The sequence below is a fragment of the Eubalaena glacialis genome, chromosome 3, assembly GCF_028564815.1.
Source record: "Eubalaena glacialis isolate mEubGla1 chromosome 3, mEubGla1.1.hap2.+ XY, whole genome shotgun sequence".
Lineage (NCBI taxonomy): Eukaryota > Metazoa > Chordata > Mammalia > Artiodactyla > Balaenidae > Eubalaena > Eubalaena glacialis.
Genome location: NC_083718.1, coordinates 135,987,724 through 136,000,180, shown reverse-complemented (window position 1 = coordinate 136,000,180; position 12,457 = coordinate 135,987,724). Strand labels below are relative to the sequence as shown.

General features: G+C 41.5%; 1 non-coding gene across 1 annotated transcript; it reads left to right on the top strand.

Moving 5' to 3' along the window:
- Positions 1-12,048: 12,048 nt before the first annotated feature.
- TRNAG-CCC (transfer RNA glycine (anticodon CCC)) lies at positions 12,049-12,121 on the top strand. Its single transcript has one exon. It is a non-coding gene; the product is annotated as a tRNA-Gly (tRNA).
- The last annotated feature ends 336 nt before the right edge of the window (positions 12,122-12,457 follow it).

The following is a 12,457-nucleotide window of genomic DNA, read 5'->3' as shown; positions in this document are numbered from 1 at the left end:
GAGTTTCTCTTCTTCCACCAACCAGAGAAAATTCTTTACTTTTAAAGGGCTCATTTGATTAGACCAGGCCTACCTAGATAATCTTTATTTTTTCATATAATGTAATGTAATCATGGGAAGGACATTTCATATTCTACCTCGGTCCAAGGGGAGTCATTCGTAGAATTCTGCCTACACAAACTGTTTGTAGCCCTTCTAACCTCTACCATTGGCTTATTCCTGTGTCAATATCTACACTGTCTAATCACGTTCCATCAAGAACCCCGATGATATTGAAACCGTGCACTTCAGATTGAGACTTGAACCCAGCCAAAATCCTGATTGGGACTTGAACCCACACAGCTGGGACTCAAACCTGGCCAAAACCCTGATTGGGACTTGAACCCACACAGCTAGGATTCAAACCCAGTCAAAACTGTCTTCCAATTGAGGTCTTCCAACTGAGGTCACACATCTGGTTTCAGGACTTAATGAAGCTCAGGTTCTTGATGTCTCATCGCAGAAAGAATTCAGTAAGAGACAAAGTGATAGGTAAGAAGTGGATTTATTTAGACAGAAACACACTCCACAGACAGCGTGTGGGCCATCTCAGAAGGTGAGAAAAGCACCAGAGTATGGGGTTGTCAGTTTTTAAAGGGGTGCCTGATTTCATAGGCTAATGAGTGGAAGGAGTATTCCAGCTATTTCAGGAAGGGGCGGGGATTTCCAGGAATTGGGCCACCGCCCACTTTTTGATCCTTATGGCTGGTCTTGGAACTGTCATGGTGCCTGTGGATGTGTCATTTAGCTTACTGATGTGTTACAGTGAGCATACACTGAGGCTCAAGGTCTAGTGGAAGTCGACTTGTCCGCCATCTTGGACCCATTTGGTTCTAATCAGTTTATGTCATGTCCTCCGGCTATGTAATTCTCTCAAAGGTTGGGCCCTGCCCCCTTCCCTCCTGTTTCAATATTTTAATTGGAATTTCATTGGATCTATAGTTCAATGTTTTTGATATTGAATCTTTTTATTAAAAAAAATATGATGTATCTCCTCATTCATAAGCTTGTTCGTAAGTCTTGCATATCTTTTCCTTTTTCACATGTCATAATGAAACGTTACAGTGACCTCTGGCCCAAAGCAAAAATTTTGAATGTGAGGTGGGACTTCTGGAAAGGTTGAGTGAGGCGGTAGGCAAACCCTCTCCCTAAAAAGCAAATATAAAATCAGACAAAGCTGTTAAAAACAGCCACTCCAGGATTTTGGAAATTGACCAAAGGCATCTATCTAATTGAAAAGCATTTATTCAAGAAAAACTAAGCATCATTAAGAATACTGGGAGTCTGTGGCATTTTATCCTGGGGTTTCTGCCATTCCCCACCCAGCTCTGCTATTCAGTACTTTTATAAGGGCCGGGCAAGCTGTGAGGAATCGCAGCCTCCTTACTAGAGGGGGCTGATTTGCTCTGGAGAGAAGCACAAATACACAAGGGCATTGTCAAAAATGATAACAGGAAAATCCAGGGATAATAGCAAACAATTTAAGAAGGCTACCTGAGGTGTCAATACTGCTTGGGCAAGCGAGAGATTGACAGACCAGCTAGAAAATTAAAAGGGAAATCCAGAGATCAGGAGAGTGATAGAGGGGTTCAGAAGTGTCCACTTAGCCCTGGTGATTTGGAAGCAGATATATGCATACTCAATGATGTGCACTCACAGAGGAAAGACCAGCTAGGGCCCTGGCTATCTACTTGTCCCTGATGAATGTGAAGTCTTGAGTATGCAGAAAGGATAAGCTAGAGCAGACTGTAAACTGCCTGAACTTCGATGACATTCCTTAAACACACACAGCTTCACAGCAAAGGGTGGAAACCTTACTGGTTCAAGATGTTTATGTACAACCTCTAATCAATCACTGGCTGACCATTAAGTTAGGCTGACCCCTAGGGAGTCAGGCTTAAAAATAAAACAAAAATATATTAAAAAAAAAAAACAAAAAAATACCCTGAACAAAGGCGTCAGTGGCTGCACACCGCTGGGAAGACAGACTCTACAGAGATAATCCAGGCAAGCCATTACAGAAACAAAAAAAATCAGCAACAACAACTACCCCGGAGGGGATAAGAATCCAGAGTTGCTGCAATATAGTATCTAAAAATTTCCAATTTAAAAAATTACATGCAAAAAAAAAAAAAAAGAAAAGCTTAGGAAGGTATGACCATACATACACAGGAAGAAAAGCGAAGGGATTTCTGGACATGTCACCCCAAAATATGCCACCTTGACATATTGATTATTTTGAGTTGAAATCACTTGAAAAACAGCAGGTGAAATTAAGGTACTTGATTACCCTTTTTATTCCTGAAAGCAGAAGTTAAAACTCCCATGTGAGAGCTGCCCTCCCTGTGCCAGGAGGAAAGGAACATTCTTATCACCAGAAATGAGAGTCAAAGCCAGGAAACTTCTGTACTAACAGACCTTGTTAAAATAACTCTTATCTTCCTTTGGTCTCTTCATTTTAGTTATGTTTCCCCTACAGCGTTTGCCTCCCCTACCGTTTCTGGCGGTGACGATGGGATAGTACTGACTGGGTCACTGCTTATCACTCTGGGGGCTGAAACTGAGAGATCCTGGGACATTTGACAAATGCTGGAAGTTGGTAAGAGTTCTTACTATGTCACTCCCTCCCAAATCTCCACCTGTAGGGTCTGGGTGGGAGGGTGAGAGTGATAAGAGTCTACCCTTGTCTTTTTCCCTTTTCAAGTTCAGATTGGCAGGGAAAACCACTGGTGTGAACTAGTTTTTTGTGTATAGCACCTCTAATGTTTTCTGTTTGGAGTACTCTTGTTTTCTGTTGATCTCCTGCCTCCCAGAGATAGTTTTCCTTTGTCTCTGTTTCTATGTCATTTGTCATAAAGAGGAGATTCATAGGGTAAAACAGAGGTGTAGGTCTGACAAGGCTGTTGTTTGAGCTGGCCTCACAGTCTGACTAGTTTATAGCTCTCACTAGATCAGCGTCTGTTTAGACAAACTTTGCTGTGGGTCACAGATAAAAACAACAACAACAACTGGATCAGATTCTCTCTTCATGTTGTTTTATGTCCTGAGAGCTTGGCTTTGTGACCAGTGAGAATATTCTCTCTGGTCTCTGCCAGTCGGGGGACACAGGTTGTTGGGTTTGCCTCAAGTGACCTGCCCACAGGCTGAGAACCCAAGACAAGAAGTGACATGCAGCACTCTCTTTGTCCAACCATGACAGCTTTCAGGGGAGTTTAAGGATCCCAGTCCCTAAGGGACCTTTGTCTCGCTAGTGCTGGGAAAGCCCCTTCCTAGTATTGCCTACCCTGTGTCACAAACTAGTAGGTCTGCAACTAGAGGAATCTCAAATCCTTGTGGGAGACTGGAGTCACAATTTTCACAAACGCTATTCTTACCTCCTGTGACAATGAAGATCTCTGCTTTCTTAGGCTAACTCTGGGAGTGAACTTCTTGGATCTTGCGGGCTGCATCTTCTAGACCTGCTTTGGGGATGTGTCTTGTGTCTGTGCCTAGAAAACTACCTCTGGTCTTTCCATAAAAAGGTTTATTGGATTGAGTTGCTATTGAAATAAACATACCCTTGAAGATCCTATTTGTCAATAACCAGATGATGGATCCTCTGAATTGGAAAAACTTCTTTATTCAAAAAAATTTTACAGAGCTCTCATCCTAAACAAATATCCCATTGGTTTCTACGGGAAGATCAAATTAAAAAGAGGACACAATGGATTTTAACGGCTAGCCTTAGAGACTCCCTTAAAAAGATTAAAGAACAGAAAACAGATTTAAAAACAAAAGTTAAAATCCGCACCCACTATAAATCTTCCTTCTCTACCCACCTATACTCCCTTTATCCCCATCTTGCTGTCCCTGACCCTTCAGAAGATCTATTGGATCTGTGGACCCCTGCCTCAAACCCCTCTCCTCAAAATCCGGCCCCATCTCCTCAGCAAATTCCTTCAACTTTCCCCCCAAACTGCTCCAACTTCCCCCCCAGATCCCTTAAACACCCAGCTACCTGCTTTAAGTTGCCTTTCCCTGCAAGATTTACAGGAAGCACTGTAGCCTGATCTTCAGGCCTGGAATATACAGGTTATTTGTATACACACTGATAGCCAGGAAATAAATCTGGCACAGGCTCCAGGAGCTCACAGCCAGGATCACTTTGCGATACTTTACAACCCCTCTTACTTCCCTGGGCTCTGTAATCAAACTCAGTCATCTCCAGGCCTTCCTGTGCAATGTCCCATGAAGATGCATCCTGGACCTCCACAGCAAAGAATTTGCCTTCCCTGGACAGCACCAGCTCTTTTAAATTCCAAAGCCTTTTTGCCACCACTTTCAGAAGATTCTACCAAATTTAGAGAAGAGTTAGAAAGATTAGTGGCCTTTCACAGCCCCACTCTAGGGCTATTAAAGGACATTCTTCCACCCTTGATTATACTGTAATTATCAGGCTAGATGGCCTCAGGGGGGAAATCCTCCCCCAACCCTTCCCCAGAGGAAACAGGTGACCAGAATCTCCCAGGCCCTCCTGCAAATAACAGGAAAAGGCTCAGCCAGGCCAACATTCAGGGCCTGATGTGAGGATAATGGAGGCCTCCCTCTAAGGTAAATTGGTCTCAGGTTGAATTATGTGCTCAGAGAAAGAGAAACATCCTAAAACGTTGGTGGAACGCTTTACATAGACTTTGCAAAGGCACGCTGCAGTAAACTCTGGAGTCTAGAACATCTTTTAATTTCTGCCTTGGTTGGAAATCTTCTCTCTGATACAGAGAGATGAATCCAAAATAGTGTCATTGGCTGGGCAGTTCGGTTTCTTAACATTATTATAGAAGCAACTACATAGTTCTTTGAAAATAGCGCTCAGGAAAACAAGACAAAAAAGAAACTAAAATGAACAGACCTTGATGGGCACATTGAGCCTTTACAAAAACAAAAATGATGACTCTAAGGGTAACTCAAAGTCCACTCATTTTTCTCACCAACCACGTAGCCTTCCCTGTATTTGCAGATATTGTGAGAAGCCAGGACATTGGAAGGACAATTATCCTTAACCTAAAAGAAAAAAAGCTCAAATAACCTTTTCCCTAAGCCCCAGCACCATCAGAAGGTTCATTTCTTCCTTCCTCTGGGACAATACTCCATCAACTGACAGGGTCAGCCAATCCTCAGTCACACTGCAGAACCCACTATTAACCTTAAAATAGAGGATTCGAAGCTGGACTTCTTAATTGACACTGGTGTGAGTCTCTCTAGCATCTGCTCAGAGGACTTAATACTACCTGTCACCTCTGATTCTATTCTAGGTGTCAGAGACCCTGGACAGCCTGTTCCATTGTCCACATCTCAGGCCACCCCAATATCCTTAGGCTCTCAACTCCCATTATACTTTTCTAATTTCTGACTCCTCACCAGCAAATCTTTTAGGTAGAGATTTGTTATGTAACTTTAATGCCACCATACAATGTAATAAGAAAGGCAGGTTTTTTTTCCCCCTGCCCTCAGACTAAACCTCAAGCTTCCTACTTTCCCTAAGGAAATCTCATCTCAATTTAAATCCTCTGAAGAGGAGGCAACCTTAAAATTGTCCCAACTAGTCTCTGGGCTTCACATGCAAATGAGATTGGATTGCTATGGAGTACAGAGCTTGTGCAGAGCCAGGAAAAGGAACAAACCTTTCCCATCGGTGGCCCGGTAGCCCCTCTCAGGAGATGCAGAGTGAGGGATTAAACCTATAATAGACTCTTTTTTATATCAGGGTGTCCTTATCTTTACTTCCTCACCCTATAACGCCCCAATCTTGCCAATAAAGAAAGAAGGGAAATTTGATTCAGATGCAAATTAAATGTATCGATTTGCGTTAAGATCTAAGAGCCTCAAACTCCTCTGTAATTCCTCCGCCCCATAGTCCTGATCCAGGTACCATTCTCACCTCAGTTCCTGCTGATGAAGCCTGGTTTACAGTAATTGATGTCTGCTCAGGTTTCTTTTTGGTTCCATTGCATTCTGACCCACGATTTCTTTTTTGCATTTTACATTTAGAGGAAGATGATTGACATGGACTTCCATACCTCAGGGATAGTGTGGGTCTCCCTTAATACTTTTCCCAGTCCTTAAAGCTGATTTAGATTCTGTAGCCTTGACCCAAGGTTCCACTCTTATTCAATATGTTGATGACCTTTCACTCCGTACCCAGACTGAACAGGGTGCTCTTATAGACGCCCTCATTCTCCTAAAGGCACTGGCTGAAGGAGGCCATAAAGTCTCCCAGTCTAAACTTCAATAACCGTTACCTACTTAGGACAGGAAATATCTCAGGGCACTCAAAAGCTCTCTCGAAAATGCCTTGAATCAATTTCGTTCATCCCCTTTCCCAAAACAAGAAAAGCAGCTGCATAAATTTCTAAGGGCAGCTGGCTACTGCCGCCAAGGGATTCATCACTTTTCTGCCCCTTGTTAAACCCCTATATGCTCTCCTCCAGATACTACCTCAGAGTATATTTCCTGGCCCCTAGAGGCATTAACTTCCTCTGAAGCCTTAAAATTAACATTGTCCACAATGTCCCCGGCTCTTCGCTTATTTAATTTTGACAAACCTTTTCACCGATATTGCCATGAAAAAATAATGGGATTGTTGCAGGACAACCTTTAACCTCTCATACGTCCTAAAGAATATTTCTCATGTCAGCTGGACCTTGTGGCAGGGGGGATGCCCCATGCCTGCATGTTGTAGCCTCAGCTGCTGCCCTAAATGACAAAGCCAGTAGCCTTACAGTACATGCCTAATGTAAGAATAAGCATATTCCCCATACTCTCTTACAAGTTCGTAAGACATAGCATCTCTCTACAGGGTGGCAGACCACCTATGAATAAGCCCTATTTGCAATCCCTCCGTCATCCTACATTGTTGTAGCACTTTAAATCTGGCTACTCTACCGCCCCCCGGCTGACAGAGAGCCTCAGTCCATTCCACGTGATTGCCTTGCAACTACATATATAAATGGTCTCAAAGCAACGAGAAGACCTCTTAGATGCCCCCTTTAGACAGCCCAGACTTACTTCTATTTTGTGATGGCTCTTGTAGATACAATTTCTGGGAAAACATAATAACTGTTTCCCCACATGAAATGCTTGAGGTGTACCCTTTGCCACTGTAAAATCAGCCTGGGCTGCTTACGGATCTTACTAGAGCTTGCACGCTGACAAGAGGAAAAAAATGCTCCTATTTACTGACTGCAGATATGCTTTTCGAGTCTGCCATGCTGTTGGCACAATCTAGAAATCCCACAGATTCTTAAACCCTGCTGGTACTCCTATTGCCAATGGCTGCCCTGTGAGAGGCTATTCACCTCCATTGTCCAGTCTGTATTAAGGAGACTGATACTATTGTACATCTCTAGGGAATGATAGGGCTGACAAAGCTGCTAAATACACAGCCTAAAACGGATCCCCACCCTTTCTCCACCCAATTTATAAACCTGCCTTTATCCGTGGCTGATATTACTGATTATCAGACAAGTACTCCTCAGTCTGAAAAAAGACAAATGAATACAAAAAGGTGCCAAACAATTGTCAGACACATTTTACATTGGGCCAAACAGACTTCGTGTGGCCCCCTTTCTTCTGACCTTTTGGCTTGCACGGATCTCCCATAAGATGGGACATATGTGCAGATGGGGGATAGTCAAGGAACTAAAAGATACTTGTTTCTGCTCTGGCATTCATAAAATTTCTGACTCAGTTATTTCCCAGTGCACTACTTGTAATCTCACCAAATTTTAGAAGCCAACATACCTTAGGAAGTCTTCCAAGGTCCACACGCCCCTTGTATTACTCCAAATGGATTTAAAGGTTTAGGCTATTCCCACTGGTGGTAATTGTCTGTATGTTCAGTGGGATAGACTGAATGCTATCCATTAGATGTGCTGATGCCACTTTACCACTTTACAATAGTGCTAAAGAAGTTAATAACAGATTATTTTTTGTTTTGGCATTCCTTTACGAATTGAATCAGATCAAGCAATTAGTTTTACAGCAGAAATAAACCACTCACTTGCAAAAACTTTGGCATGCTCATCAGAATTTCCTACCTGATGACTGAGGATGCTCAATCATCAAGGCAAGTGGAATGTAAAAATCAAGACATAAAAAGGACTTTAGGAAAAGTCTGTCAAGAAACTGGATTTAAACATTACCCACTGTCCTTATAAAAATCTGGAATACTCTAAATAGTAGACATGGATTAACCCATTTTGAAATAATGTTTGGTTGCCCTTTGCCTTCTGGCATCTCTAACCTTCCATTCCCAGATTGAGTGAATGTTATGGAGACTTAAGAGAACAATTTGATGTTAAGACTAGCTACATACAAGAATTGCCTGGTACACCTGGAGCACATCATCAACAGGTAAGAAAGCATGGCCTCCACCAACTAACTAGCCTCGCCATCCTTTCCACCAGGAGATCGGGGGTATATCAAGGCTTCTAAAAGCAAGCACACACTGTCACCTCATTGGGAAGGACTTTATGAAGTATTCCTAACCACCTACACTGCCATCAAAATAGAAGAATTTTGATGAATTCACATGAGTGACACCAAACTAGACCCAGATCAGCAGTCCCGGGACCAGTGGAGGACCATTCTTAAAAATGACCTTAAAGTAATGATTTCTAGCATCAATTCTCAAGCCCTGGAAGCAGATGGCATCATGAATTAGACAGCTTTTCCCAAGAAGATGGATTAAAAAACTCCATTTCCACCTATTTTCTTCCCCTACTAAGTTTCCAACTCCACAAAAAAACAAAACAAACACACAAAAACAACTCTCTTCCTTTTAATGAAGCCTCCCCTTTCTTTGGCCATTATATTAAGGGTTGACTGAGATTACTTGGCCCAATCTGTCCTATTCTCCCTCTGATCCTCCACTAGGGCCTTTCTTTCAAACTGTATCTCATTCTTATTAACCCTTACTATTTTCTCAATAGGTCAGGGACAGACCTGACACTCCTTTACATTGTTTCTCCAAACCTTAGCCACATTAGCTAACCAGTCTAATTACCCGTTATGTCAACATCTAGATCATGCAAAAGAACCTGACCTAATTTTTGTTCTTACCAGTGTGAACACCTGGTAGAACAGTTCTAGAAAATGGGTGTATGGTATCCACAACCAAGTAAACAACATCACCTACTTCTCCTTCTGCTGAGTTCATTGGACATGAAAAAAATCTCTGTAGAATCTCAAGGACCATCCTTTGCTCAGATGAAGTCATTAGAAGGGAATTTTTCCCTTTGCACTGAAAACAGTCATGGTGCTTGACACTTCCTAGGTGACATACAAAGGCAATGCTTCAATCAGACTGTGGTTTGATTCCACAGGTGACATGCTCAAGCCTCACACAAAGGTTATAGATGGTCCTAGCACTTACGGTACAAACACCTGCCAAATCATCAGATATTGCGGCTAGGTCACAAGATACCTTTGTGCAATCTTGGGTAGCTCAGCAGCTCAGCTGCTCCCCTAATTAGGATGCTCAATGCCAGAGATTACATAAGGGGTAGTTTTTGTAGACCAAAGTAGACCAAAATTCTGGACTAGGTTGGCCACGTGACAAAACCAAGCCTCATAACTACCAAAGCTGAACTGCAGCTCTCCTATATTAGATATTTTGCAACCTGTTCCATTCCTACAGACTGATGGGGACCTATGGAAGATGGAGTTGTGCAGATGCCAATATGACAGATGACAAAACACAACAAACTCCACCCTAGTGGGTCAAGAGTTCCACTCTGACCTTAACCATGAGCATTGCTGGTCTTTTTGGCTTATGCAATGACAAGGTATTTGAGGGATTCCCATCTAGATAGTCAGGACAATGTGGATTTGGATACCTGATGCCTTCTGTCACCAGGTACTTTACCTTAAATAAAATTACAAACTTAGGCACCTTTGTTCTTAAAAGAGTGCCACATATTCATACTAAATGTACTAGGCAGGAAGTCATAGAAAACCCACTTGTGTATCACAACTTTAAATTCTTTTCAGTATTGAGATCCCTTTGCCCAGGCTTTGGAACTTATGAGCTGGAAAAGGCAGTTTGAAATCTTTTCATAGTGATAGAACAAGAGTTCAGCATTAATGTGCGAATACTGGAAGCACTTCAATTGGAGTTAATACTTTAGCTTCTGTTTAACTCCCAAATCTTTGTGCTCTGGACACACTGATAGCCCAACAAGGAGGAGCTTGTGTGATCATCTGTGGAGAATGTGGTTTCTATGTAAATCACTTGGAACAAATAATGTCTAATCTACATGATTGTCCTTTTAAAGGACAAGACGAACACTCTCCATCAGATAAATCATCAGATAAATGAGTCTCAACCTTTTTTTTTTAATTGTACTGACCTATTCCCAGGGATGGGAGACTGGTTTAATGGGATATGGGGAAATATACTTAGATTTTTTTTTTCTTTTCTGCTTATTTATTAGTGTTTTATCTATGTTATTCTCTTCCTTTGAAGATCTTTTGCCAATCAGCTAGCAACCTGTTCCTTCTCTCCTCAGCCTCCAACTCAGCTTTTCATATGTGAAACTTCTGGGGAATTTCCAAATTGGGGAGATGAAGGGGTTAAGGACATGCTACCCAAGATAAGCTGCGTTGATATATTGATAATTTTGAGCTAAAGGCACTTAAACAGTGGGTGCAAGAAAGGCACTCTGATTCTCCTTTTTCTTCCTGAAAGCAGAAGTTAAAACTCCAATGTGATATCTGCCCTTCCTGTGCCAGGAGGAAAGAAACATTCTTATCACCAGAAATGGGAGTCAAGGCCAGGAGAATTCTGTACTAACAGATGTTGTTAAAATAACTCTTATCTTCCTTTAGTTTCTTCATTTATTTTAGTTATGTTTCCACAATTACCACTCTTTATTCAATCCAGTATATAAGCATTCAGGTTTTGCCACTTCTTTGGGTCCTTCATTTCCTTATGAAGGCTTCCATGTCATATAAAACTAACCTTAAATAAATGTGTATGCTTTTCTCCTGTTAATATGTCTTTTGTCAATTTAATTCTCAGGAGCAGCCAGAGACTTTAAGAGAGTAGAGGTAAGGTTTTTGCCTCCCCTATAAAAGCAATAAATAGAAACGATCTCTGAGGGGGTCAGATATTGGACTTAGCAGAGGAAGGCTTCCAAGCAATTACTGTAAACATGTTTAAATAAAGGAAACAATAGTTAAAGAAGTAAAGGAGGTATAACAAGGACTCATTAAGTAGAGACTATCAGTAAAGAGATAAAGATTATTTTAAAAATCAAATAGAAATTCCAGAGTTGAAAGTACAATAATTAAAATGAAAAAAATTACTAGAGGGGCTCAATAGATTTCAGATGGCAGAATCAAATGAATCAATGAAATTGAGGTGAATCAAAAATTATAAATTACAGAAAGAAAAATGAACAGTCTCAGAGACCTGAGGAACATCATCAGGTGATCCAACACAGGTGTTCCAGAAGTACAGGAGAGATAAAAAAGGGAAGAAAAAATATTCAACAAATTGTGCCTGATAATAACTAAAATATATATAGTCAAAGGCATCTGTATTACTCTGCTCAGGCTGCCATAACAAAATATCATAGACGGCATGGCTTAAACAACAGACATTTATTTCTCACAATTTTGGAGAATGAGAAGCCCAAGATCAAGGTGCTGGCAGATTCAGTTCCCGGTGAAAGCCTTTTTTCTGGCTTACAGATGGTGGCCTTCTTCCTGTGTCTTCATGTGGCAGAGAGAAAGAGAGCTCTGATCTTTTTTCCTCTTCCTCTAAGGACAAAAATTCCATCAAGGAGAACCCATCCCCATGACCTCATCTAAACCTAATTACCTCACTAAGGCCCCTACCTCCAAATGCAATCATACTGAGGGTTAGAGGTTCAACATATGAACTTTGCAGGGAGACAAACATTCAGTCCATCACAGTATCCTACAGATGAATTTAAATGGTGCACTAGAAAATATTTAATACAGGGGACTTCCCTGATGGTCCAGTGGGTAAGACTCTGCACTCCCAATGCAGGGGGCCCAGGTTCGATCCCTGGTTGGGGAACTAGATCCTGCACACATGTGCAGCTAAGAGTCTGCATGCCACAACAAAAAGATCCCGTGTGCCGCAACGAAGATCCCACGTACCTCAACTAAGACTTGGCACAGCCTAAATAAATAAATAAAACTGAAAATCTAAAAAAAAGGAAAATATTTAATACAATACAGGCAATAAAGGAAGAACAGAAAAAAAAATGAGATATGTAGATAAATAAATCCAAATAAAATTTCAACAAATAAGTTGAAAGCAAAAGCATGGAAAAAACATATTATTAGAATAGCCAAAATCCAAAAACTGAGAACACCAGTTGCTGGTAAGGATTCAGCAGGAACTCTCATG